Source organism: Ambystoma mexicanum, chromosome 5p (assembly GCF_040938575.1).
Source record: "Ambystoma mexicanum isolate Mex_15411 chromosome 5p, UKY_AmexF1_1, whole genome shotgun sequence".
NCBI lineage: Eukaryota > Metazoa > Chordata > Amphibia > Caudata > Ambystomatidae > Ambystoma > Ambystoma mexicanum.
This window is the reverse complement of record NC_090930.1, coordinates 889,731,515-889,757,981: the sequence shown is the minus strand read 5'-3', so window position 1 is coordinate 889,757,981 and position 26,467 is coordinate 889,731,515. Positions and strand designations below refer to the sequence as shown.

Sequence of the window (26,467 nt, the reverse complement as noted above, 5' to 3'; positions counted from 1 at the left end):
TCAGTACTGGGAGACTTTGTTTCCCTTAGTCCTTTTAGCATGTTGCAACTTTTGTACAACATGTAACAAGTGTGCAATGTATCTTAGCATACAGCACATTTGGGTCTATAGTCATTTACTAAGGCCCTAGAAACTCTCGCTGGACTTGTAATGAACTGTGCAGATGTGTCATGGACAGGACTGCTATCAGCTATCTTTTCGCATTATTTTTAACCCTTTCCTGCCGTGTTAACTGCGTTTGGCACAAATAGGTGGCCTGGCTCCAAAATGGCCATGCCACAAGGTTCTTTTGTCCTGTCCTTTGGCTATCTTGACCCTTCACCTTCCCCAGGTCGAGTCGACCCGGGTCAGTCCTTATTTGGTCATGCACTTTCCCGCGAATCCCAATGCTTTCGCGGGCTTCTGCATGCTTTGTGTATGTGCCTCCAGGATGTGGGCTGGAACGTCTGGTTCCAATACACATCCCGGGTGTCAGAGTCTGGAGTGCCATGAATGACTGGGACCACTGTGGTCTGTGATTGGTCCACGTATGGAGTGTGTGTTTGTGAGCGGATCTCCCATTGGGACCTCTCCATTTTGGCGTGAAGGGAACTTTGGATAAGAGGAGGCTGAAAACACCACTACCATGTCGATCTCCTGAGTTCTCACTGAACAAAGGATAGGATCCAAGTATCCTGCAACTACGAAGTTGAGTCGAGGAACCGCTGGTGACCCGCTGGAAGGTTTGGCACCCTGGGCCCACTGTCGTCACGTGGGACCCCTCTGCATCTGGTCATCCTAGAAGGTCTGCGAAGACGCTTCGACCCATTGGAATAGTGGGACCAACTATTCTCAGCACCTTCATCAAACCCTGCAAGTAAGCTTTCTCGAAGTGTCCCTGGACCAACCAGTGGACTGACCATCTTACCCAGTTGCTTTGCTCCGTCACCGCCGCCGTTTCGAGGAGGCCCTCAAACTTGGTATACTGCTAGCTCTGTGTCCCCGGCACCCTCACACCAAATTTTGTACACTTGGCGTTCCCAGGTCTGAAGTGAGACAAGTGCGCCAGGACCGGAGTAAACACGGTTACCGTGTTGCCCTGCCGCGGCAACGTCCTTTGCATTTGGGACCCTCTTGCCCCTGAAGCCTGCTGCAGTGAAACTGGGTCGATTCATCCACCCGGAGTGAAGAAATCGCCACTGTTCCGTTTGGGAATCATCACTATCTCATGAACTGAAAGGTGCTGAGACGTCCTTTTTGCCGCATTCGAACCTGCAAGCGAAGTGGACTGAACTGGCGAAGTTTGGGTCCGCTCGAGTCGGGGACCGGTGAGTACTCCATACCCCAACCGGTGGCCCCTAGCGCAAGGGTCCATTTTTACACACGAGTGGCCCCTAAGGGCCCCTCTCATTCCACTGCTATTGCAAAATAGCGACTCCATCCCAAACTCTCGAACTGCCTCTGCCTTCAAGTGGAGGTCCTTTTTAAATAGTGGGAACTTGTTCTGCATCACCTCATCCACCTTCCACGGCTGCTAGAGATTCCTGAAGAGACCCTATTCTGCCCATTGGAACAACCGCATGCGTTGGCAGTGCATGTACTATTGAGCACAATGCTCCTCTCTTCTTAGGGCTTGGACTGCCTCTTAGTTAGGTGTATTTTCGATGTTGAACTGGGCCTAAAGAATATCTGCACTGCCTCTTTCCTTCCCCTCTAGGGGATTTAACCCTTTAGACCCCAATGGTCTTGTATATACATTGTATTGATAGTGACTTAGTGTTACTGTGATTCTTTTGCTATGGTCTATGTTACAAAGGCCTTGTAATGAATGTACAAAGGCCTTATAATGAATGTGTCTATATTTTTGATATAACACCTGTCTGGAGTTATTTGCAAGTGTCCTTGCTTTGTGTGCTCATTGAAGTCCTTCAGTCACCCTCACCCCTCCTGAGACTTAGGGCCTCATTACGAGTGCGGCGGTAAGGGGTTAACGGCACCGGTAAGGATGCCGGTGCCGTTAACCCCTTACCGCCGCATTTCGAGGTCCCTTTGCGGGTCCCACTAAGTCCAGCTGGTTTTACCAGCCGCCCTTAGCGGGAGCCGCTAAGGGAATATGGAGCTAATTTTGCGGGCCCGTTATTAACTCCTTCCCCATTCCCATTGAGCCGTATGGGGGATCAAATGGGAATGGTTTTCAAAATGGGGACTTACCGGGTCCTCATAGGTTGGAATAACACGGTAAGTACTCATTCCCGAGAACCCGGACACGACTTTGGAGGCAGCCTTGGTGCTAATAGCACCAAGGCTGCCTCCAAAGTCGTAATGAGGCCCTTAGTCTTGAACGCCTGCCATAGCTACCCCGATTGGACTGGCTTGTGCAGAGGTTACCCTTTTTCAAGAAACTAGGCTGACCTTCTGAACCTCTGCCCCTCCAGGTCAGAGTTCAGAAATCCATCTTAACAGTCACCCAAGCAGTAAGTTAGCAAGGGAGCAAGAGAGAGAAGGCAGAGGAGAAAAGGAGGGACTTGAGCTGCTTCCGGAACTTTAGGTGGTCCAGCTCAAGTCTGAGAGGGACGGGAGGCCGTTCCAGAGGGAGGCACCTGTAGAGAAGAGCGATTTACCCCCCCACCCACTCTGCCTGGAGAAGTGTCCGACCCTCACACAGTGGTCGAAGTGTACGAAAAGAAGTAGGGGAACTATGTTCCCTGCTGGCCTGCACCCACTCCCCACAAACCCAATCACCACGTCCCCTCCCACACACAATACACCCCCCCAAACACTTGCATCTACTGTTTAAGGGAACGTTGAGTGCAGTGCACTGAAATTGCAAGTTTCAACTTCTTCCTAGACTTATTTTAAAACGAAACCATTCCGGAACGGTTTCTTTTTAAAATAAAAGTATAGGAGCTGTAAAAGTTAATTAAAAAAAAGAACAGGAGCACCGCTCCCGACCGCTCTCGCTCACTTCGACCACTGCCCTCACAGAGTTGGAGGTAGCCCAGCAAAGGTCTCTAGAAAGAAGGTATTTTGGAAGAGAGTTGGATGTGGTGTGGGTCCCGGCCCCAGAAAGCCTTGTGGACGAGGCAGAGGGTCTTGAACTTGATCCATGCTGCCAACAGGTGCCAGTGGGGAGATTTCAGGGCTTCAGCGATACGGTCCATTGGCTTGAGGCCAAGGGTAAGTCTTGTAGTCCTATTCTGGATTAGTTGCAGGGGCGAAAAGTCGAGATAGGCGGATTGAGAAAGAGGCTGTTGCAATAGCCCAGCCTGGAAAGAACCAGGACTCTAGTGACAGTGAGCTTCTGGGGGAAAGTGAGGAAAGGTAGAATACCTCTGAGGAGGTGCAGCTGGAAGTGAGCCTTTTTGGCAAGGTCCGTGATCTGAGGCAAGAAGGAGAGCGCAGAGTCGAGAATTTCATTAAGGTTTTTTGCCTCACAGGAAGGCGAGTGTTGAGGGCCCAGGGAGGGTGGCCAGAGTGAGAGGGAAAGCGAGAGCAGGGGTCCCAATGAGAAGGATATCCGTCTTGCTGGTATTAAGGCAAAGATCGTTGGAGGCGCACCAATCCGGAATCGCAGATAGACTGTCAGGAATGAGCAATGGAACAGAGGAGGCTGAGGGCAGCCTGAAAAAGAATGGAGTGTCATCCGCATAACACTGAAAGTTAGAAGAGAAGGTGGAGATCAGGTGGGCCAAAGGGGCCAGATAGACGTTGAAGAGCCAGGCTGAGAGGGTCGAACCCTGGGGCACACCACATGTGGAGAGAGAGAGAGAGGTGGTGGAGAGAAAGGACCCAAGTTGGACCTGGGAGGGACAGGGTCCAGGAGGAAGGAGGTCAGCCACGCCAGGACCGGATCCGTGATGCCCAGGTTCACACAGAGTCGGCTGATCAGGTTGCTGTGATTGACCGTATTGAAAACAGAGGAAAGGTCATGGAGGATGATGACAGAGGGAGAGCTGGAGTCGAGGTTAGAGAGCAGAACTTCACGGGGGTTCAGGAGAGCAGTTTCCGTGCCTCTGGCTGCTCTGAAGCCAGACTGATGGTCATAGAGGCAGCCAACAGATTCAGTGTTGAGGGTAAGCTGGAGATGGCCAGCTTTCCTGGAGCTTGCCCAGGAAAGGAGTGATAGAAATCGGGCAATAGTTTTCCGGACATGTAGGATTGGCAGAAGGCTTTTTTAGGAGGGTGTGCACAAGGGAGTGCTTGAGGAGAGAGAGGGAAATGATCCAGTGGCGAAAGAGTGATTGGAGAAATCACCCAAGGCTGGAGCGAGGGTGGCAATGTGGTCCTTGATGGTTCTGGAGGAGCAGGGGAGCACCTGTTTGGACAACACTTTCATAGATCAGACTTGTCTAGAGTTATTGTCCGGTGATGTCAGAGAGAAGGAGGAATAAGTAAGAGGAGAGGGAGAGGCGGCCAAAGGGGGGTTCTGAGAGGGAAAGGGAGAGGAAAGCAAGGACAGGATGTTCTAGTGGTGAAGTAAGAGGCCAGGGCCGTACAGAGGGTCTAGGAAAGAACAGGAGATGTGGAGACTGCAGTAGGTTAGCCAGCTCCTTGAAGATTTTAAAGAGTTTGCCTGTGTTGTTAGAGGGGCAGAGACACAGGCTTGGATATGGACCCTCTTCTTGGAGAGGACAGAGTTTGTATTGCCTTTGGAGCAGATGGTCGGCCCATTTGTCAGAGGATGCGCCTGAAGCCCTCCACTTCCTCTCAGCCACCCTGCACTTGCGTCTCAGGTTTGAGTCGTATCCAGAGTTGCACTTGGAGGTAGGCTTCAGACGGATTTTCATGACAGGGGCAAGGATGTCCAGAGTGTTGGAGATAGAAAGATGCAGGTTAGAGAGGGCTGCGTCAGAGTGTGAGTCAGACGCAGGAGTAGGGGAGCAGAAAAAGTATATGCAAAGGCGTCCACTGACACTCGCTTCATTGACCGAATGACCGAGAAGGATGGAGGCAGTGCTGGGGTAGGCTTTGCTTGAGGGGAAAGACGTTTTAGGTGAGAGGAGAGCAGAAAGTGGTCAGTCCAAAAAAGAGGTGTGGTGAGAGGGTTAGCAAGGGGGATGTCTGAGGAGATAAGAACATCCAAGGTGTGTTCGGCAGAGTGTGTCGGACCAGAGGGTAGAATGGAAAGGGAGAGAGAGAGTTGCATAGGTTGTGGAAGAGCCCAGAGGAGGGATTAGAAGCATGCAGGTGAATGTTGAGGTCTCCTAGGAGTAGAAGTTGAGACGTCGAGCCACGGAGAGAAGAAGAGAGGTCATCCCCTTCTGAGAGGAAGAGGGTGGCCTGTAGATGGTGGTCACTGTCAGGGAGAGGCGAGGAGAGATAGACAGCCTGCAGACTAGGCATTCAAAGGAGGAGTAGGCCTGCGTAGGAATGACAAAAGCAGGCACCCACTCCAGAAAGATCAGGGCCATTCCACCTCTGGGCCGGTTAGTTCTGGGCTCGGAGAGTATCTTGTAGCTCTCAGGGAGGAGCGTATAAAAACTTGTGACAGAGCCGGTCGTGAACCATGCCTCGGGGAGAGCTAGGAAATCCAGGTCAAGGGCTTTGGGGAGGTGACAGATGTCAGCAGAATGTTTGACGGTGGTCGGTCAAAAGGCCGAAAAAAAAATCCTGAATAACAAAAATCTCGAAAAAAAAGGCAGAAAAAAAAAATATCGAATTTATTATTTTTTTTATATATATGTATTTTTTGGGTCAGGTAAGTAAAAAAAAGGGTTAAAAAAAATAGAAAAAAGGGGGGTTGGGGGGGGAACCCCCCCCATTTCGAAAAAAAACCGTCAAAAATAAATTCGAAAAAAAAATTTTCGGCCTTTTTTTTTCGTGATTTTTTTTTTTCGAGATTTCTAATTTCGGTTTTATGACCATAAACCATGTTTGACAGCAGGGTGAGAGTTCAGAGTAGCTACGTGGAGCAGGTTGCCACATTTGAAAGACTTCCGGGGTGGGGTTCAGGAGTGAGGTAGACCAGCAGAGCTGGTAGAAAGGCCCGTGAGTGGGCAGAGGCAGTAGACAGAGGTGGCGGAGGAGGAAGGAGGTGGCGGAGGGGCCAGAGAGGTGTTAGGAGTGGCGGGAGAAGGGAGGAAATTGATGAGATGCAGGAGACGCCCATCAAGAAGGAGGAGATTGGGCTGAGAGCCCAGGACCATGGCGGTACCATTTAGATAGACATTGATGATGGTCTTGAAGGATTGGAAGGGGGCCACGCGGACCTCCCACTGGGTGCCACCATTAATGGGAGAGGAGGAGATAAGAGAGATAACGGAGACCATATGAGAAGTCCATAGGTCTGGAGAGGGAAAAACGAAGAGGAAGTCAGAGAGGGTCTGTCTGGAGGAAGCGCTAGTGTAGGTACTAGCGATGGGGAGACAAGAGTTAGAGACCAAGCTATCCATTTTGCCAGACTTAATGAGAAAGGTAGCATAGTCAATGGAGAAACAGCTGGAGAAGATAGGTGAAACAGAGCGCCATAGGTGGTGAGGAGGAGGAAGAGGAGAGGGAGGGGGGTGGATGGAGAGCGAGAGGGTCAGAAAAAGAAAAGGGGTTGAGGGGTGGGCCCAATGGGAGTGGGCGGGGAGGGGCAGTCAAGAGGTGGAACAGGACCGAGTAGCATGATGCAGTCACTGGGACACACAACAAACAAAAATGTGCAACTGGGTGAACAAAGTTAAAGCCACTGCATAAAATAGATTTAAGTTAGCAAACAAGGTGAAAGAACAAGTTACTTACCAACTGGTAATGTTCTTTCGATTGGATGTTCCTCCAACTTATTCCTCATCTTAGATGTATTTCATCCAGCTTTGCTGTCTTCAGAAATCTATTTCGGCAGAGGGCGTCGTGCGTCGATGTCGTCGAGTCAATGGTCCCTCGAAGGCCGCCGTCAAGGGTGACGTCATCGGGTGTATAAGTAGCATGCGCGGCGCCTGTTGGCCTCAGTTCTGTTTTTCCCCCTTTTTTTGTCTGTGACCTTGTACTGTATAGATTGTGCTGGCAGAGAGGTATCAGCCTTGCGAGATTTGAGATGGCAATACCCCGGAAAAATCTACAAAGGGGTAGGCTGGGAGGGCGATGAGGAATACGTTGGAGGAACATCCAATCAAAAGAACGTTACCAGTTGGTAAGTAACTTGTTCTTCGAGTGGATTGTGTCCTCCAACGTATTCCTCATCTTAGATAGACTCCCAAAGCAGTATTTTGTATATTTCCTCTGGAGGAGGGGCCAGATTTCTTTTATTTTTTTTTTTTTTTTATATTTGCCTTTATATGGCAGAATAAAGTACTGCTTTTCCAAAAGTTAGCTCCCTAGACTGGGAAGCATCCAGGTTATAGAATTTTGAGAAGGTGTGTAGCGAAGACCAAGTTGCTGCTTCGCAAATGGACCTTATTGGAACACCTCTTTGAAGGGCCGTGGAGGAGGCGATGCCTCTGGTGGAATGAGCCCTTAACCCTTCCGGAGGGTCTTTCTGAGCTAGTCTGTAGCATTGTTGTGTTTGTAAAAGTGTTGGGATTCGAAGCACAGACGTTTCCATTGCACTGCTCCACACGGCATTGCGAGCCGTAGCTCTTGCCGTACCGCTTCCTGGAGGAGGCGTGTCTTCAGCGCTCCACGTGACCAAGTACGTGACTAGCCCACGGGCTTTTAATCAGTCTGGAAGCGCCCGAGCGGCGCATTGTTGTGTTTGTAAAAGTGCTGGGATTCGAAGCACAGACGTTTCCATTGCACTGCTCCACACGGCATTGCGAGCCGTAGCTCTTGCCGTACCGCTTCCTGGAGGAGGCGTGTCTTCAGCGCTCCACGTGACCAAGCACGTGACTAGCCCACAGGCTTTTAATCAGTCTGGAAGCGCCCGAGCGGCGCATTGTTGTGTTTGTAAAAGTGTTGGGATTCGAAGCACAGACGTTTCCATTGCACTGCTCCACACGGCATTGCGAGCCGTAGCTCTTGCCGTACGGCTTCCTGGAGGAGGCGTGTCTTCAGCGCTCCACGTGACCAAGCACGTGACTAGCCCACGGGCTTTTAATCAATCTGGAAGCACCCTCACGGCGTTAAGCCCGGAGGAGTAAAGTCCAGTTGCTGTTGTGCGGCTGTTTTGCGGATGGTGGCGAGGTGATTCATTCATTGACTGGTAGTTTCTGATGATTTTTATTTTTTAACCATTGTCAAGCTTTTACTTCAATTGTCTTCAGACCATCTCCCCTGCTTGTCACAATATTAGGTTTTAACAGGCGTAATATATTAACTGTTGGTTTGTTTTTAAATGTTCACTTTGAAGACAGGTATGCCCTCTGATAGTACTAGAGATTCTATGTTGCATCGGTCTAGTGAGATGCAGGGTTCATCGGCTCAAGCATCCCCCCTACAAACTCCTCTTAATAAGAATATTCCAAAAACACAGGAGAAGCCTAAAAGTGGCACACGAGTGTCAAGAAAAAATATTACCTTGACACCAGTTAGTAATAGCCCTTGCCAGAATGATATACGTAAATTTTATGAAAAAGTACAAAGCGGGAGAACCTTGATTGAGCCGATGAACCCGTCTCTTCCGGTGGCCAAAACCGCAAAACTGGGTATACCTATGTCAGTTTTAACTGATGTGAACACATCTATAAATCAATTAAATAGTGTCATTACTGCTTCCACCCTAAGCACTACCATCTCAGATCAGACGCTACTAACTGCTTTGCATTCCCCTACAAGAAACCGCAAACTTATTCAAACCTTTGCTACAGTTTTAGAAGAATCAATGCAAGAGAGTGAAGACCCATTAAACTCAAATCTCATTGCAGTACAAGAAACAACAACTTTGAATGATTTGGTTGCTTCTGTAATGATTGAAACTGTGGGACATGTTAGTCCCATTAAATCCCTTTTGCCCTCTCAATCTGATCCCATTGACTGTAGGGATTTAGAAAGTTCGAGGGCTTCAATTAGGACCAATTATGCCCAATCTTGCTCCTTGGACTCATCTAGAGAGGAGGAGGTGTCCTTTTTACAACCAACACCTCGTCGCTGTCTAGCAACTGACAGGGATAAATTAAGCAGTCCAGTAGCTGCAAATCCGGCCCTTTTAGAGGTCACCCTGGGGGCAATTAATACTACTATATATAGCCTATTTAAGCTTTTTGATTCTTTGGAGCAGAAAATAACTGCTCAAACAAATAAGCTAAACAACGTCAGTGAATGGATGAAAGAAAGCGCAGCGAAATCCAATGTAAATCTTTCTCTAGGAAATTTGGAGCAAAGAGTTTCTCTTCTTGAAACATATGTCTCATCTCAGCAAGTTTTGCTCGCAAATCCTGGTGCGTCTATTACGCACCGCATTCGCACAGTGGAAGCCCCCTGCGTAGTACCTGTGAGCTTAACCTCTGCATTACCAACATTCTCCAATGTTATTCGTCCAATCGAGTGTGCGGAAGATGCCGGGACTGCAAAAAATAATGAGTCTTGGATCAGCGTAGACTCTCCACCTAAGAATGCTGTTCAATATTCTGATAATTTCAACTCACACGGCTTTTTCAAGCCTAATCTCCAAAAGAATGGTCGTACGGCGGCGAGTAACAAAAAATCAAAAATTGCAGCCACAAAGATTGGGGCTAAAAAACAGCCTCAAAAGCGTCCCGTGACAGAAGCTCAAAAAAGCAATTCCTGTATCCCGAGCATATCTATAGATAGTGGTGCTGATATTATACAGTCCGAATCAGACACTAGCCCGAGTGTACCCTCGGCAATTAAAGCTACGGCAGATATTTCCTCAATTCCACAAGTGGCCTCCAAGGAGGCTTTAATCCCGCCCGTGGAATATGATCCTCTGAATGAGTTGGTAAATTTATTGTTAACATCCCCCGACAAGATACAAACTTCGCCTGCTGTGCAGACGACTCTATCCGTACATCCACAAACAACTTTAAGCGGGGATGTCAAACATGTTAAAACAGTTATCCCATTAGCAGGTAGTATCGATCGTTTAACCTCATTGAGAGCTGCGGTAGATTCTTACTTATTAAAAAGAATCGCAGAGGCCCTGCCAGAAATTTCAAGTGGTAGGGCCCCCCCTTCTCAGATCCATAAGCCACATAATGAGAGTGTCATTGAAGTACCTTCTTGTAACAATAGATCTGATATGAGTCTAAATCAGAATCCACTTCCAGGAAATAATTGTTGTAAACAAGATATTGTAAAAGAAAACATTAGAAAGAGCTCAGAAACTGGCAAAGCTATCAACAAACATCATACAGATGATGTTAGTACTGCATTGTCAAAGAAGTTCAACTCGTTTCATACCTTAATTTTGAAGTGTCGAGATGGGTCTTACCCAAAATATGACTTATGTCGTGCCAGTGTCCTCAATATCTTTGGAGACATTGAAGGTTTGGATGCCATCTCGTCTTCTGATATAAATCAAATAGAGTTTTTGTGCGACAAGAATCTCTCCGTAGTAAGATTGTGGATTAAATCTGGAATAGTCCGCAATACACTTTGGAATGCAAGAATGGAACTATTTAATCTTGGCTTCTTATTAGCTCAAGATCCAGCACGCCAACTCCTTAATGAGTCAAGCAATAAAGAAGCTTCAAAATTTAAACCACAATCAGTATGTAGTTGTAACTTCTGTATCAATGTCTCACATATAGGCGTGTCGGCTTCTGTCAATCATAACTTATAACCACTAATAAATCCTCCTCTCACTGAAATTTTACTAGCCTGCTGGAATACCCGAGGTCACTCCCATTTGCAATGGACATTAAATAATCAATTGAATACATATGACATTGTAGTACTACAAGAAACATGGTTATTAAAGCCGCCAATCTGGGATGACCACGAGATCAGTCTACTTCCAGCCGAACATAGCGGCAAAGGTAGACCCACTGCCGGTCTATTAGTTGCGGTGAAAGCAAGCAAGGGTTATAAAATCTTCCCCTGGCAAGCGCCAAATAAATACATACAATTGGTCAAGATTTGCTTTCAGACGCAGACATATGCTCTTATCAATGTGTATAGAAACCCCGCAGGCATCACTGATGAAAGCTTTTACACAACTCTGTCGTCTCTCTTTGAACTGATCTCTATTCAGGGCAATATATCTGGAATTCTTGTAATGGGTGATCTAAACTTTTCATGTGTCGAGCATAATTCAAGGAGCAAAAATCTCAATGGAGCAAGATGGATGTCTTTTATGAAAGATCTTGACTTAAAAATTGCAAATGGCACAATTATAGGAGATATCCCCTCAATGAACACCTGGGAGAGAGGTAACTCAAAATCTACAATTGATTATGTTTTTATATCTAACAATATTTTCATGAATGCCTCTAAATTTGTCGTTGTAAAACAGACAACCAGTGATCACCATCTTTTAGCTCTATCTTGGTTAGTCCCAACGACTGATTGTCCAAAAAACGCACATTATTATAAACAAATCTTGGTAGTAAATAATGGCAAAAATCGATTTAAGTGGTCCACGAATAAATTGTTGGCTTTGAATGAAGCAATTTCATTAAACAATCAAAGAGCTCTGTGAGAGAAAGAAAGCCTATCGCAAAGAGATCAGAAAACTACGAAAATTACCAACAATTGAACAGACTAAAGCGGTCAGGTCTGCCAATACAAAATATCGAAATTGGACACGGTCAAGGAAAGCTGCACTATACCAACTAGACAGTGAAAGGTTTTTACAAATATGTTGTAATAAAAACTCTGGTTTGATCTGGGAACTGCTGAATAAATGTAGCACAGCACCACAAGCGTCCTTCCAACTTAATGGTGTTCCTGAATCTGTGTGGCTTAAACATTTCTCCACACTATATGACGATCCTAAAATGAGTAGCTATATTTACAATGGCAGTTCTGCAAGAAGTTGGGAGCTGCAATATACTGAAAACACCATCCAGACCCTCATCAAAACAGCATCCTCGTCAAGAGCAGCAGGCCCTGACGGACTTACAAACTGGATGTTTAAACAAAACATAAATGAGTGGGCTCTCATTCTTAGCAATGTATTTCATCACATTTTGCAAACCAAATGCTTACCAGACTCTTGGCGCTCGTCCGTGATTATCCCGATTTATAAAAAGGGTGATCGCATGGACGCCAAAAGTTATCGTCCGATAGCGCTATTAGACGCTCCTGGGAAGTTGTTCACCAAGTTGGTATTAAGAGATTTCAATCTCTGGTCATCCATAGCCTGTCAACGCGATCCAGCACAAACTGGTTTTGTGGCTGGTTTGGGTACTAGTGTTAATTTACTCTCTTTAAATGCTATTCGACAACAAGCCCAGTGTAAGAGACAGCCCAGATATTTTGCATTTGTGGATTTACATTCTGCCTTTGATTCGGTTTCAAGACCTAAACTTATTAATAAGTTAATCAAGGCGGAGTGCCCCTCCACTCTTATAGACATCATTTTTGCTTTGCATTCCAAAACTAAGATCTTTGTAAGATTAAATGCTGAAGGTCTTTTATCATCCCCTGTTCAAACGTATAGAGGGTTAAAGCAGGGATGTAGCTTAGCGTCAGCCTTGTTCAACTTCTTTATCAATGATGTTCGTTGGATCTTTACTAAAATAGTGGCTGACGCTCCAAAGCTAAATGGTGTCAAAATTAGTGCCTTATGGTATGCAGATGATCTTGTGCTTGTGTCAAAAACATCTAGTGGCCTACGCAATCTTCTGTCAGCACTATGCAGTTATTTTAAAGAAAATGAATTAACTATAAATACTGCTAAAACACAGATTGTCACGTTCATCCCTAAAGGTTTACGCAAGCATTTGTTAGAATGGCAAATTGAGAGAATTCCCATAAAGATAGTTCCAAATTATGTTTATTTGGGTGTTATTTTTGACGGCTGCCCCACATTACATTCACAGTTGAATAAAATTAAGCAGAAGCTAACTATGGCAATCTGTCAAACTCGAATAATTGTATCTAAGTATGGTAAATTCACACTCAAAGCAGCCCTTCTATTTTGGAATCAAAATGTTGTCCCAACTATTCTTTATGGCTTGGAAACGCAAATCCTACCAAATGGTTTTCTTAATCAATTAGAATCCAAATTTTGGCGAGCCATTCTACATTTACCACAATGTATTCCTGGGGCGATGATGCGATATGAATTGGGCTTAATTTCATTAACTGCCCAATATAATTGGCGCTTATGCACATTATTTCGTAAGTGTTTGCTCTCAACACAAGACAACTCTGCTTTGTCATCTATCTTCAAATATATACTAAACTCAGCAGAAATGTTCCCGAAACAGTGGTCCTCAAATGTTCTCTCTGTCATGGTGAAGGCCGATATTTCATTGAGCCTTTTATTAGATCATCCACAGAGAGCAAAAAAGAAAGTCCATATGATGGACTGGATTGAGACCCGAGAAAAATGTTTAACTTATAAAGATTTTGATACTGCTATATTTGGCCCTAAATCATATAAAGACACTGCCTCGTACTTGTGCTTGGCTCCCTCCTCTGCTATTAGATCTGATATCTTGAGGCTGCGGTTTAATATCTGGCCTACTAGGGAAGTCAAACTAAGAAGGAGACAAATTACACCAGACCTTAACTGGTGCAGGTTTGGTCAAGATACAGCAATTGTTGAAACCTTGCAACATTATTGGAGTGAAACATCCACTTTTCCAAATATTTTGCGTGCTTTACACAAATAGACCCAAGCAACAGATGGGTCGCTTTGGCTGCAACTGAATGTATGGGCATAAGGATTGCTACCATTAATTTTTTAAAATCCTTAAATATGGAATGACCGATACACATTATATTAAATTAAATGTCAACACTTGAAAGATGGTTGTAACTGTAATTGCAAATGTATGTTCAATTGACTTATTGTTCATGTTATTGTTTTTACACATGAAAGAATGAATTTTTGTAATATGTATAAATTGAAAAAGTTGTTGTAACTGCAACTATATTCAATAAATATAAATAAATAAATACAAAACGAAATGCAAAGTACAATGCAGCGTGAAATGTTCTGTTTTGTTACAGATTGACCCAGTTTCCTTCCTGTGTAACCTATAAACAGCTGGTTGTTCACTCCAAGTCTGGAAAGTCTAGAGATGTAAAAGCTTAAAGCTGTTTTCGGATCCAACCTGTTAAATCTTTCCTCCTCCTTCGAAGGATGGGGTGGAGGATAGAATGCGGGTAAAACAATCTTCTGACTTAAATGAAAATCAGATATTACTTTTGGTAAAAATGATGGTTTAACCCTCAATACAATTCTGTCCTTATGGAACACAGTATAGGGTGGCCCAGAAGAAAGTGCCTGCAATTCGCTCACTCTTCTTGCTGATGTTAGAGCAACCAAGTAGGCTGTTTTCCACGTTAGTAATCTTAATGGACATGTGTACATAGGCTCAAAAGGAGCACACATCAATAATTTTATGACTAAATTTAGATCCCAGATCGGTACTTGAAATGGGTGAGGAGGAAACACATTAGTGAGTCCTTTTAAGAATTGTATTATCAAAGGAATTTTGAAGTAGGAGCATTCTTCCGATGAGCGCTTGAAAATGGAAAGCGTCGCAAGCTAACCTTTTATTGTTCTGATATTCAGACCTCTATGTGCTAGGGTCAGAAGGAAAGTTAATACTTCCGGAATAGAACATAGAAAAGGATCGACATTCTTTTCTCTGCACCAGTTGCAAAACTTTTTCCAACGGCAATGGTATAGAGACTTTGTTGCTGGCCTTCTTGCCGAAAGCAACACCTCCATAACATCATCTGGAAGGTTCCAATCCCTGTATCTCAGCCTTTCAGATACCAAGCATGAAGGTTGAGCGTTTTGACCTCTGGGTGGAGAACCTGACCCTCCATTTGAGAGAGAAGGTTCTCTCTCTGAGGAAGACGTACTGGAGGACAGATGGACATGTCTAGAAGGTCTGGGTACCACGTTCTCCTGGCCCAATCCGGGGCAATTAGGATCATGCGGCTCTGAAACCTTCTCAGCCTCCTGATGACCTGAGGAATGACGGGAAATTGGAGGGAACGCATACAATAGTGGGAAATTCCACTCCACCACAAACGTGTCCCCCAGGGCTCCGCTCGGGGGAAATTCCCTTGAGCAATACCTTTCGCATTTTCAGTTGATTCCGGTTGCAAACAGGTCTACTTGAGGGGTTCCCCAAAGGGCGAAGATTTCTTGAATGACTTCCTGAGCCAGTACCCATTCGTGGGATACCGTGCTCTGCCTGCTCAGAGCATCTGCCGTCATTCTCTTCCCCGGCTAGATGAATTGCATTAAAGAGATTCCCTCCTGAATTGCCCAATACGATAGCTGCATTGCCTCTCTGCACAGAGGTAGTGACCACACACCTCTTTTGTTTAGGCAATGCATGGCCACCGTATTGTCCGTCATTATCAGGACATTCTTTCCCCTGACAGATGGCAGGAAGGCATTCAGCACTAGTCTGATCGCCCTCAGCTCTAAAAGGTTATGTAGTTTGGACTCCGATGGAGACCAACGACCGTTGATTGCCAAATCGTTGGCATGAGCTCCCCACCCCATGAGTGAGGCGTCCGTCACTACTGTGATCTCCGGCCATGGTTGCCAAAAAGGTTCTCCTTTTAGGATGTTCTCCATAAAAGATCTTGTCGGACCCTGTTCGGAATCTGAAGAAGATCCGTCATTTGACCCGAAAATTGAGACCACTGAATCTTTAGAGCCCATTGGAGGGATCTCATCCTCAAGCGTGCTTCTGGCACCAGAAAGATGCAGGATGCCATGAGGCCAAGCAACCTTAAAAAGTCGTAAGCCTGGAGATTTTGGGCATTTTGAAATTTGTAAACCATCTGAAGAATGTCTTGAGCCCTCGACCTGGGAGGCGAGCTCTTTCCCAAGGACGTGTCTAATACAGCTCCTATGTACTGAAGCTGTTGGGAAGGTGTCATCTGTGACTTCTTGAAATTGAGGGAGAAGCCCAGTTTGTGGAGGAAGTGGCAGGTGACTTTCAGATGATCCAGTGCTTGCTCGGCAGAACGCGCTCTGATCAACCAATCGTCCAGGTAGGGGTAGACATGAATCCCCCCTCTCCTGAGGTGCGCTGCCACCACGACCATTAACTTGGTGAAGACCCTCGGGGTGGAGGTCAACCCGAATGGCAGGACTCGAAACTGATAATGTGAGTCGCCAACTACGAACATCAGGTATTTTCTGTGTTTGAGATAAATCGGCACATGAAAATAAGCATCCTGGAGGTCCAATGACAACAACCAGTCCTGAAGTTGAAGGGCCTGAAGGATCTGAGAAAGGGTAACCATCTTGAACTTGTCCTTTCTGAGGAACTGGTTTCTTAAGTCCAAGATGGGTCTCAGTCCTCCGTCCTTTTTGGGGATCAAAAAATACGTGGAGTACCATCTTTTGTTCCTCTTCGCTGCAGGTACTGGTTCTATAGCACCTTTCTCCAGCAGGGTTAAAACTTCCTGCTGTAGGAGCGGGTTTGAAGATTTCAACGGGTGTCTCCCTGGTGGATTGCTTTGAGGTTGCGTTGGAAAAGGAAGGCAGTAACCTTGGGCTAGTATTTCTAGAGCCCAAACATCTGAAGTAATGGCTCGCCATTCGTGCAGATGCTGTGACAGCCTGCCCCCTACAGGTGTTTTGTGATGCAAGTCCTCAAAGTGGTTTTTGTGGCGGATGTTGCTGGCAGAGAGGCTGCAGCTGGGGCTGGTTTAGCACGTTTTCCTCGTCCACCACGAGTGGCCTTTTTCTGGCCCCTTTGACTGGCCATTCCTCTCGCCTTTCCATAGGATCGTCTCCTCCATGACTGTCCTTGCACACGAAAAGGCTGAGGTTGCCTAATAGCAGCTCCTAAATATTGGGCAGGTGCTTTTGAGATCTGCAACCTCTCAAGGATCTCGTCAGCCTTGTTGCCAAAAAGGTGAGACCCGTCAAAAGGCATGTTCAGAAGGCGGTTCTGTACGTCCGGTGCAAAACCCTACTTCCGTAACCACGCAAATCTGCGCTTTACCGTGCTAGTGCCCATGGACCTGCTTACACTATCCGCAGTGTCCAATCCAGATTGAAGGGATTCCTGCATGGCTTCCTTTCCATCTCTAACGATGGCTAGGAACCCTTCCCTTTCTTCCCCTTCTGGTATGTGCTCCGCCGCCATTGCAATGCACTCCCGAAGAGTGTATGATAATTTTGCCAAGGCACATGTGGAGTTGGCAGATTTTAATGGCATGCTCCCGGCTGAAAATACCTTCCGTGCCCAACCATCCACACACTTAACGTCCCTGTCTGGAGGGATAGATGGGTATGCAAGTTTGTTGGAAGCTGTGGCTGCCTGTATGACCAGACTCTCGGGAGTTGGATGTTTTGACAGGTAGCCGGGGTTGCTACTGGCTGGGCGGTATTTTGATGCGAGGGACTTATTTACCGGAGGAATAGAATCCGGAGTTTCCCAATTCTTGGCCACCCTGTTTTGTAAGGCTACATGAAAGGGAAGTACTGCATCTTCAGTAGGACCATGGTCCAATATGTCTGTTAAATCATCTTGGACGAATTGGGCTGGTGGTTTTGCCCATCCCAAGTAATCTACCACTTTGGTCATTAACTGACGGTAAGATGGACTGGCATGCTCTCCTGGATCTGGTCTACCAAAGTCATTCTCAGGAGAAGTGTCAATGCCACTTGCATTGTGTAAAGATTCCACCAAATCTCTCATTCTGCTTTCCTCTGAGATTAAGCATTCTGGAACATTTGGGGTACCATATTCTAGCCCAAAAGGTACATCTTCCTCATCAGATCTCTCCTGTTCCTCAAAAATTGAGGTCAGGGATTTGAAAAACTCCTTTCTGGGGAGAGGCTTGAAAACCTTCTCTGGGAGAGGAGGAGGAAGAGGTCTAGTACCTGGCTCTGAGGACAATAAAGGTTTTGTAACCTTATCCTTCTCTTTTTCTGGCTTCCCTGGCTTGGCTGGAGCCTTTGGCGCCAAGGGTTTCAGCGTCGACGTCGATAACGGCATCGACGACACTGTGGTCGTCGACAGGGTCTGCTTCGAGGGCATCGAGGCGACCTTCGAAGATTATCCCTTCGAGGTATGATGGGTCTCAGACGGCGTCGGTGACCTAGAGCGGTTGACTCGACTCTAGCGTTTTTCACTCGGCGTCGTGGAAGGTTCCCTATCCTTCCTTTTCCGATCACCCGGGCTCGAGGGCGCGTGAGTGTCGGAGGGATGACTGTCATGCCTTCGGGTCGTTCCTCCGGCCATGTCCCGTCACCCAGTCTTGTAACCCGTCTCTCCCCTTCACCTGTCTCCCGGGACTCACGCAGGCAACCCAGTTTGGCTCGCGCGCTGGCAAGACAAACGCCATACGCCTTACAGTCGCGGTTGCGGCCGTTTCTCCATTGGCAGTTGCCATGGAGATTAGGCCACCGCTCGAGCAGTAACACACTCGCTCGTATCGTTGTGGCCCGATCACGTGACTCGATTACACGGTCATGTGCCCCAGGTTCGCGGTCACGTGACTCCGTTTAGTGTCATGTGACCAGGAAGAAGATGGTATTTAAACGGTGCAGTGCCTGTACACCACGCTTCACAGCTGGTTTACTTGGAGACTCTGTTTGGCTTGCTTACCCGTGTTGCTTACCTGGCTTCCTTGGACCTAGCTTTTGTTTTCTGGACTTCTTGTGGATCGCGCTCGGCTATTGCTACGTCGGCTCTTCTGCTCATTACGGCTCCTGACCCCGGACTGAACTACGGACTTCCTCTGGATCGTGCTTTTTGTTCTTCCATTGGTTCGGACGGCTCTTCCTGGCTTCAGACCTTTTTTCTGCTCAACGGACCTCTCTTGGGCCTCCCTGATTGCACCTCTGCACAGTTGGTCTCACTTCCCAGTTGGTGGCTGTCATCTGATTACCTGGGGCCCTTCTACAATACAGACACTCTCCAGGTGGAGACTGGCGAAGACCATCCGGACCTATCCCTTAGGGTGGGTCCTTTGCCTGCGTGAGTCCCGGAACCATCCTCCCGTTCAGGTTCACCATCCCTTTCATCAAATCCTCGGTAAGACTCTGATTGCCTTCTGACTAATACATGTAGTATCCTGTCTGCTTGGTATATAATCATTGCCTTTTTTCACAGCTGCCTTGGGGTTCCTAGTACTTCGGTTCCGGCTCCGGATCTTCTCCACCTGTGGCCTCAAAGGTTGCACAGGGAGTGAATTAGTGATTCTCCCTGTGCGGCACTTGGGGACGGAGGTCTCCTATATCTTCACGACTCTCAACGCAAAACAGACTGTGCAGCCTGTCGTGTAAGATATGGAGGGTGCCGCTGAAGACCCCCTGGCCGCTGTCATCCAAGCAATCACGGTACTACGGGCCGACATGGTGGCTGCTAATACAGCAGTCCATCAGCGTCTTGACCTGTTACAGAGCGCCCAACATCCCTTACCCGCGGACCCGGAGCTCGGAGACGCCACTCCAGCACCGGTATCCCTTGCACACCCAATCCCGACTCCCTCGGCTCCCGTTCCGGTGGTTCTGCCCTCTCCCTTTCCTTTGGCTGCCCCAGAAAAGTTCCATGGGGACCCGAGGAAGTTTAGGACTTTCCTTAACCAGTGTAAGTTGCACTTTTTGTGTCGACCTCTTGTTTTTCCTGATCCTACCACCAAGGCGGCATTCACTCTATCTCACCTAGCCGGCACGGCTGCTGCTTGGGCAAACCCGCTGTTAGAAACCGATCAACCTGCCCTCTATGATTTCGACCAGTTAGTATCAGAGATGTCCCGAGTATTCGACACCAGGTATAAAGCACAATCCCATGATCTAGAACTGCTGGACCTGTCCCAGGGTAAGGGCTCCCTCATTGACTACATTACACGATTTAACCAACTGGCAGCAGAGACCTCATGGCCCGAAAGCAAAAGATCGGTTGTGTTCTATAGAGGGCTAAGCAGCCCTATGAAAGACGCCTTGGCTATGGTACCGTCTCTACCAGTTCAGTTCCCGGCCCTGGTGGACTTGGCTCTCCAAGTGGACGCACTGCGCTCTGAACGCAGGGCTGAGGCCGGGTTTTCCCAGACTGCCAGCTCTGCCGTCTCGTCGTCTTCCTCTGAGTCCACCGGTGAGCCTATGCAAATAGGGGGTGTTAGGAGTCCCATCACCTCGAGAGAGAGAGAGGGAGCGCAGAAGGGCTGAGAACGCCTGCTTTTACTGCGGCTTGGGGGGGCATTTTGTGAAGGAGTGTCCCCGGAGACCCAGACCCAAGAAACAGGGTTTTCATCCAGCTCGATCCTAGATACGGGGGTAGGATCGAGTTCTCCATGCCCTTCCCCGAATCTCACTCCATCGTTTGGTCGAATCAGGCCTATTCAAGTAGAAGCCACCATACAGCCTGCCCCTGGTATCATCCACCCCGTGCAGATCACTATTGATTCCGGGGCCTCCGGGAACTATATTGATATCACTCTAGCCCAGACACTGAACCTACCTCTGATCAACAAACCCCGACGCGAACCGGTTCAAGCAGTCGACGGGACAGAACTTGCTTCTGGTCCCATCAAGCAACAGACCACCCCCCTCGTCCTGACCATCCAATCAGTCCATAAGGAAACCCTCCACTTTTATTTGATATCCATGCCTCAGTTCGGCGTCATAATAGGAATGCCTTGGTTACGGGAACACAACCCGCATATCGATTGGGGAACGGGACACATACATTTCGAATCAGAGCTCTGTCAAAACTTCTGCCTCCCCGTGGACAGAGAGGCAGACACCCCAGCATTAGCTCTTGGTGCTGTTGCCCAACTCTCGATACTGGGCGACGACATTCCCCCTGCCTCGCATATAGTGGGTTTAGTCACCACTCACATCCCTGTGGTTTATCAGGATTACAGAACGCTATTCGATCAGGGCTCCTCTGAAGTACTCCCTCCTCACCGCCCCTATGACTGTCCGATTGACTTGGTTCCCGGGGCCTTGGTACCCTCAGGCCGCATCTATTCTTTGACCCAGTCTTGTAACCCGTCTCTCCCATTCACCTGTCTCCCGGGACTCACGCAGGCAACCCAGTTTGGCTCGCGCGCTGGCAAGACAAACGCCATACGCCTTACAGTCGCGGTTGCAGCCGTTTCTCCATTGGCAGTTGCCATGGAGATTAGGCCACCGCTCGAGCAGTAACACACTCGCTCGTATCGTTGTGGCCCGATCTCGTGACTCGATTACACGGTCATGTGCCCCAGGTTCGCGGTCACGTGACTCCGTTTAGTGTCATGTGACCAGGAAGAAGATGGTATTTAAACGGTGCAGTGCCTGTACACCACACTTCACAGCTGGTTTACTTGGAGACTCTGTTTGGCTTGCTTACCCGTGTTGCTTACCTGGCTTCCTTGGACCTAGCTTTTGTTTTCTGGACTTCTTGTGGATCGCGCTCGGCTATTGCTACGTCGGCTCTTCTGCTCATTACGGCTCCTGACCCCGGACTGAACTACGGACTTCCTCTGGATCGTGCTTTTTGTTCTTCCATTGGTTCGGACGGCTCTTCCTGGCTTCAGACCTTTTTTCTGCTCAACAGACCTCTCTTGGGCCTCCCTGATTGCACCTCTGCACGGTTGGTCTCACTTCCCAGTTGGTGGCTGTCATCTGATTACCTGGGGCCCTTCTACAATACAGACACTCTCCAGGTGGAGACTGGCGAAGACCATCCGGACCTATCCCTTAGGGTGGGTCCTTTGCCTGCGTGAGTCCCGGAACCATCCTCCCGTTCAGGTTCACCATCCCTTTCATCAAATCCTCGGTAAGACTCTGATTGCCTTCTGACTAATACATGTAGTATCCTGTCTGCTTGGTATATAATCATTGCCTTTTTTCACAGCTGCCTTGGGGTTCCTAGTATTTCGGTTCCGGCTCCGGATCTTCTCCACCTGTGGCCTCAAAGGTTGCACAGGGAGTGAATTAGTGATTCTCCCTGTGCGGCACTTGGGGACGGAGGTCTCCTATATCTTCACGACTCTCAACGCAAAACAATGACGCTCCCGGCCGGCTTTTGAAGAAGGCGCGGATCGAGGCTTTGCTTTTTCAAACACCTCCATCATTTTGACCCTGAATGCTTCCCACTCTTCGGCAGACGAATGTTTTGTGGGGCATTTCATCTTTTTTGGAGACTCGTCTGACGAGGTAGAGGGAGACCTGTGGCGTTGTTTCTTCGATCTTTTTGACGAAGACGACGAGCGATGGGAATCGCTACGGGACCTAGATCGATGCCTTTCGCGTCGAGGAGAATTCTCCTCACGGGATCTCGACTCGACGCTAGAGGTTTTTCGATCGGTTTTTCAGACTACCTGTAGCTTTCCTCTCCTCTCTCGCAAGGCCTTCCCCGTCATTGCCTGACACTTCGTACAGGCCTACATGTTGTGGCCTTCTCCGAGGCACCACAGACACTCTCGATGCGGGTCCGTGATCGACATTTTTGACCCGCACGATTTGCACTTTTTGAATCCCGATTTTGGGGTCGTGGTCGGCGTCGATGACGAGGACATATTTCGTTATTATATATTCTCACAGAACTCGAGGCGTGCCGAATGTCCGAAGCAACGTATACTGCAGAAAAACAGAACTGAGGCCAACGGGCACCGCGTGTGCTACTTATACACCCGATGACGTCATCCTCGACGGAGGCCTTCGAGGGACCATCGACTCGACAACATCGACGCACGGCGCCTTCTGCCGAAAAAATTTCCGAAGACAGCAAAGCTGGATGGAATACATCTAAGATGAGGAATACATTGGAGGACACAATCCACTCGAAACACAGTTATAGCCACAGGGCAAGCTAGATTTAAAGTTAGCAACTAGGATGGGCATGAGCCTATCCCACCCCCCTAGGCACTTCCAAGTAAGTCGAACACAATATGAGGTGATATAACTTACAAGGGGGGAGTAATCCGCACTATGAGTCAACATGTAGAAGCTCTGTAGCGCTTAGAAGTAGATGCACAGCACTAGAAAACCCACACCCCTTGACTCCATTTTGTATTAGGCCCAGAAGGGACAAGTTGCAAGCTTGCGCTGTTCACGTTCCTGGTTCACAAGGCCCAATTTCTGTACAACATACTGGTTTCACAAGAGCCCTGTTCCCACGGAAGTCCACTTCCCCCTGGTCACTTCAGTGTTGTGAATATTTAGTATCTTCCAAAGGAATGTGCCCTGCAAGAGTGCAAGACAACACCAGGCTCCACGCTGCGTCCATTCATCTCCACTAAACTGCAATTAGGCCTCTACCACCACCCAGCCAGGTCAGAGCCAGAACCACACCACTGACTCGACCCCCACACCTTTGTATTCTCTGATGAGCAAGCGACCCCCAGGTCCCAACACAAATCAAGTGTCCACAGAGGATCCAAGCATGCACGGCTGCATTTCTTTCCAGAATGAACACATATCCCTTGTAACACGAGGTACAGGGAGGGATAAATTAAAGATCAAAACCCAGGAGACCTTAAGTGCGGGCGCTGCGGTATCAATGAAGTCCTGAATCTGTGGGTCAGCATGACTGTATTTTATCCTCCCTTCCCCCTGGCACCATTTCACGTGCCGCCCAGGTGCCTGCCACTATGAGTTAGTATTCAGGTTTAGCATGTTTAGTTTAGATGGGAACAATGTAGTAATGTGTCCAATGACCTTCACCGCGAGAATGAGCCCAGCTGCCCACGTGGATCCAGACCGATGGGGAAGAACCAAACAATTACTGCCTGGCATCCCCTATGGAACAGGCTCATGTGTAGGATGTCTCCAAATCAGTGGCACCCATTTGTGCTGTATCTTAAGACGCGTTTGGGGTTTTTAAGCCCCTGTTTGTGACTGTAATGTTTAGAGCACTCTCGTGCAGCAGAGTCCTTTGCATATATTTGTATTCTGTACAATGAAACCTTGTTATCCTTGCAACGCTATCTCCTGGCCTATTACCCTGGCAGTTGTCTTTATTCTGGAGTGTGCGTAAAAAAAGGCTTTATTAGCAAAATTAACACCTTTTTGGGCTCATCTGTCCTACCCCCTCAGCTTCGATCCATGGGTCGGGGGGGGCGCCGCTGCTGAAGACCCTTGTGGCCCTACTGATGTTGTAAAAAACGGGATGCTGTTTTTACATTAAATCCCCTAGAAGGGTGGGGGGGAACACTCTGTGCCTGTCAATGTAGCATGGTGCTGGCCGAACTTCTGTCCCTCAGAAAATGAATCAACAATCTAGTGGAAATAATGGGTAGGGGCCCGGGCGCCTGTCCAGAAGGGCATGTGTTGGACCAGGGCGAAGTGGGTGGGGTCCGAAATTGAATGGAGGAAGCTGGAGTATCTGTATGCAAAGCAGATCTAATAAGCGCCATTACCCAGAGAGGTACTGACTAGCCTCTGTGGCGATTCCAGCATACCCCCAACCATTAAACCTGTAGGCAAAGAAGGAATGATCAAATCAGCCGTCAATATTCAGGCCATTGACATAAATATTCATCGCCCAACTACCATTCCACACATGCAGCATGCTTTGGCCCCCAAATAAGCAAGGGTCACCGCTGTCCCTGGAAGGCCTGCAACTGGACTGGGTTGTACCCCCTGTGCGCCATCTACCAACAACAGAAGGCCCATGGTCCACCGGGTTGGGTGGTCTTTCTATTTACACAGGGTTTAATTGGTTTGGAATTGCGATGAACCGTGGGAGGCCCTTCTGAACAAAAGTATCCATCGGATTCGGGAGGTGAGGAGGTGCCCATTTATTACAAGGGAGAAGATAACTCTGTGCACAAGGATCTGTAGCCAGGGTATCCATGCTCATGATAACGTCTGCATAGATTTCAGGGATTAGGATCTTGCTAAGGGTCTACTGAACTTTATTAAGAAATCTCAGTCCCCACCTAACTCTCGGATGCAAACAAGTCTTCAGGTTTGTGATAATATGCCACATGGGTTCATGTTCACAGGAGCCAATTGTAAGGATGACATGGTATCAATAGTGAAAATAGACGCTAATGATACGCAGTTCAAGGGTGTTTATTGAACAGTATGGGTTAGAAAAATGGCCTATAATAACAAAACCTACTGCCTGCCCTTACACTACTACAACAAATATGTGCTGGGAAAATATGTATGTAAAGGAAAACATTGTCCAAAGATAATGCATCAGAATGACTGAGTATTAAGGTTCCCTGCCCCATGTTTTCAGCACGGAACAAGGTGGCACACTCGGGCTCTAGAACACACTCTGGCTTCTTGGGCACAAGGATGCAATTCAGGACAAAGTTCAGGGCCTTCCACAGAAAAGTCTCTTATTCACATAAGTCGTCTCTGGGTCGCCTTGGACAAATACAAAACAACAAAGTTCCTTTCTCTTTAGGGGTTTCACGTTCATATGTTTTTGGGTTCACTGATCACCAGGGGTCTACCTCAACTGGGCTCCAACTCCCTTTAAACACAGTAGGTCTCCCTCTGTCTGGCTCGGACCCCTCAACAAATCACAGTTCAAAAAAAAGGTCACATATGTCTCCCTCAGCCGGGCTCGGACCTCTCAGGATATCACAAGTTCACATAGGTCTCCCTCTGTCTGGCTCATACCTCTTTCAACAAAATTACCCGATTCAACATAGGTCTCCCTCAGCCGGGCTCAGAACCTGCAATCGCAGCACTTGTAGGGGTTCCCTTCCCCAAGCTTCAAATCACATTAGTTCAAATGTCTCCCTCTTTCAGGCTCGGACCTCTTAAGATTTCCTGCTGCCTTGCAGCTTTACACCCTTTCTCAGAGACTTTCTATTGGGCATACGTCCTCTGCATGACCACTCTGATACTTAGCATTTGTGATTTACAGTTCACAACAAGGGGCTCTCTTTCTCTCTCGCCTTATTATCTTGCTAGTAACCTTCACTTCTTGGTAGCTGTTGCAAGCACTCCAACACACAGACCAGACTTTCCTTGTGCTCTCCTGACTCACAGGTCGTACCAGGAGGCTCTTAGCCTACGTCTCCTTTGATTTGGAAATCAAGGCTATCAGTGTTGTTGCATCCGTGCCTCCCCAACTCTGCCGCTAAACCGGGAGGGTGGCTTGCAACTTTGTAGCACTTCAGATCCTGCAGCTGGGTTGACGTGTGTAGCTCTTGTGGCTCCTGAGTCGCAATGGTTTCTTGCAAAAGGGGATCTCTGGCCTGTAGAATCTTGGCCCTAGCCCTCTGGCCTGTTGCTCTCCTCTGCCTGGCTTGCCACTGCTCTGGAAGAGCCGCTCCCTCTCGTGCACCGCCTTGTTCTGTTTTTATCAAAAAGAAATGTCTCTGGACTTCAAGTCCCAGAATGATATGTGATATGATATATTTTATTTGTATAGCGTCCATACACAAGTGTTTCAGAGCGTGGCGAGCCAAGGGAGGGGAAACCGGGAGGACAAAACAACAATCTTACTAGGCCCATTGACATTGAGAACGTGCAAGTGCAGTGCGAAGGGCAGGGGAGGAGTGGAAAGTTCTGAACACTTGATAGAACAGCAGCAGCAGGTGCTAAGTG

General features: G+C 47.8%; 1 protein-coding gene across 1 annotated transcript in view; it reads right to left on the bottom strand.

Moving 5' to 3' along the window:
* Positions 1–26,467, bottom strand: part of PKD1L1 (polycystin 1 like 1, transient receptor potential channel interacting) — a 2,330,280-nt gene that overhangs the window by 1,910,167 nt on the left and 393,646 nt on the right. The window lies entirely within an intron of this gene.